The sequence below is a fragment of the Poecilia latipinna genome, unplaced genomic scaffold, assembly GCF_001443285.1.
Source record: "Poecilia latipinna isolate Pla-1442-1.1 unplaced genomic scaffold, P_latipinna-1.0 Scaffold32, whole genome shotgun sequence".
Lineage (NCBI taxonomy): Eukaryota > Metazoa > Chordata > Actinopteri > Cyprinodontiformes > Poeciliidae > Poecilia > Poecilia latipinna.
The window spans coordinates 309,031-311,381 of NW_015112648.1; the positions used below are offsets into that span (position 1 = coordinate 309,031).

The 2,351-nt window shown below is 35.9% G+C and overlaps 1 long non-coding RNA gene across 2 annotated transcripts in view; it reads right to left on the reverse strand.

Annotated features, from left to right (window-relative positions):
• The window catches only part of LOC106953166 (uncharacterized), a 6,294-nt gene extending 5,315 nt beyond the window's left edge, over positions 1 to 979 (reverse strand). The window contains exon 1 of one of the 2 annotated variants that reach the window (XR_001426140.1): positions 890 to 979. This is a non-coding gene — a long non-coding RNA (uncharacterized LOC106953166). Of the gene's footprint in view, positions 1 to 196; positions 419 to 889 lie in introns of those variants that run through there. The other variant, XR_001426141.1, reaches the window with a different exon arrangement.
• Between the last annotated feature and the right edge of the window lie 1,372 nt (positions 980 to 2,351).

Here is a 2,351-nt window from a genome sequence, read left to right on the forward strand (position 1 = left end):
GAAGCACATAACAGCAACGTAATCAAATCTCTCTCAGAGTTAACCAAAAGTATTTACTGTCTCTGCATGGAGTGCAGAAACAGTAAATACAAAATGTAAAACATATTATTGGTGAAATGTAATGCTTTGGCTGTTAATGTCCGACATTAACAAGACAGTTGATGTTGTGGTTTTCTAAACAAGTAGAAATTAATACCTTTCTCAAACAGCAAAATCCACTAGTGTACTCCAGGTACAATGCTGGAAGGTTATGAATAAAAAGCTAATTGAAAGAATGAAAAGAAGGTGTAAAATCAATAGGAATAGCTGCAGCCTTGAGAGGATTGTGGAGAAAAGTAAAATCAAACGTTTGAGGAAGACTGGATTTCAATTTGAAAGCCTTCACATTCATAGGTATTTAGGTACTTCCTGTCACGTTTTACTTGATAAAAACACTGACAGAGGGGAAACAGAGTGATTTTAATTTAATGAATAATAATAATAATAATAAAGGAGGAAACATCAGCAAGAAAACTGAATAATTACAGAGACAGAAGAGACAGAAAGGGTTTGATGCCGAGGAGGGTGATTTCTACCAAGAAGCAGGTGGTTGATTATCAAATGGGTGCAGCTGTGAGAGAAGGTCAGTCGACTCAGAGAAAATGAAAAATAAACACAAATCAGCAGGGACTCAAATGATCTAGAACCAGAGAGGAAAACCCTAACAAATAATCACAGAGAAAATAAACTGTGAATATACAAGAAACAGAAAACAAGAATAACTTACATAAATCGATGAACTGGTATGGCAAGACTTTTGAACATTAATTAATCCGAATATGGCATAACTTAAACAGATATAAACAAACAACAAAGAAATACATACACAAAAGAAAGTCAAACATCTTACCTGGACTAAGAAAACTGACGCTGAGTTCCCTTCACATGTGAGCAAAACTCTGTTGATATTCTCCCAACGTTGAAAAAACACAATTTAGCAATTGCAATGAGGGGGTTGGTGACTAAAGGGACGTTTAATAATAGTGATATACAGGTGGGTTTGGAGACATTGGGACATATGTGAAAGTGGATCTTTCTCTTAGTTCAACAAATAAAGTTACTTAAATCTATTTCTCTGAAGGGGACCTTTTATGAAAAAAGCACTTTTTCACATTTTATACGTCCATTTGGGTCTCAGTTCCTTCTAAAAACAGCCGAGGCGCTTCAGAAACCAGCCAGCAAATTTTTTGGGCAATAAGTTAAAATAAATTTAAGTTAATATTTTTGGTGTCTGGAAAACAAACAGTTTCAAAAGCCTCCTGAATGTTGAGTCAAAGTGCGCAATTACCTAACAACCTGAGCCCACCTTGTCACATAGCAACCCAACCTGACACCCAGCATGTTTGGTCAGCTGGTTTTCCTGCTGTACAATGGCTACTGGAAAAGACAAATATTTTGCTGTTGACTCACCATTCAGAAACCACTTGCTAAATTCTTGCTGCTTGTGCAGGAGGCTCCACTTCTGCTTTTCAAAGATGTACGGTTGTATAATTGCACATGTGTTTGCAGCCATTTTAATGTGAGAGTGTAAATGTTGAGTTGGGGGTGTGGCCAGCAGCAGCTTATTTAGATTTAAAGAGACAAGACGCCCTAAAGGAGCTCATTGTAAAATGAGCTAAAAGTAGGCAGAACAGATTAAAATCTCATTATCTAAGAATGGTTTCTTACAACAAAAAAGGAAAGGAAACATAAAATGTCACCTTTAAAATATGTTTATTAAGTGTTACAGCTTGTATTTATTAGTATATCCCTCATGCTTATACTGTTTAGTTATGTCTAATAAATGGGGAGTTGGACTCTGCAGAGCATTTACAGGGACACAACGACATTAGTGGCATTTAGTGCAAACTAAACACAATTCACAAGCTTGTACTGTGAACACATGTGTAACTGAAGGCCACATGCATCACACAGATGGTTTTTAATCAGTCCATGCACAGCCGTGTTTGTTTATTTAACTAGATGAAAAATATGAGCAACAGAGAATGTCAAAAATAAGTATTTAGTCTGAATATTTACTGTCAATTTCACATGAAACCCGAACGACCTGAAGCTCATGGTTTGTGTTTATAAAACACTAATAATCCTGGTCATGATCCACATGCAATTACAGCAGGAGAACAATTTTCTCATATTTAATAGTTGACTTTACTGCTCCTTTGTGGTTAGTTTCTTTTATAGCCTATGTGATATTTCAAGATTGGAATCCCAGTTATTGTTAATGAAATAAAACCATCTGAACAACACACTTAGCAACAGAGTGTTAGAAGGATAACACAGCAATAAAGACAGCATCTGTTAGCTCATATTTA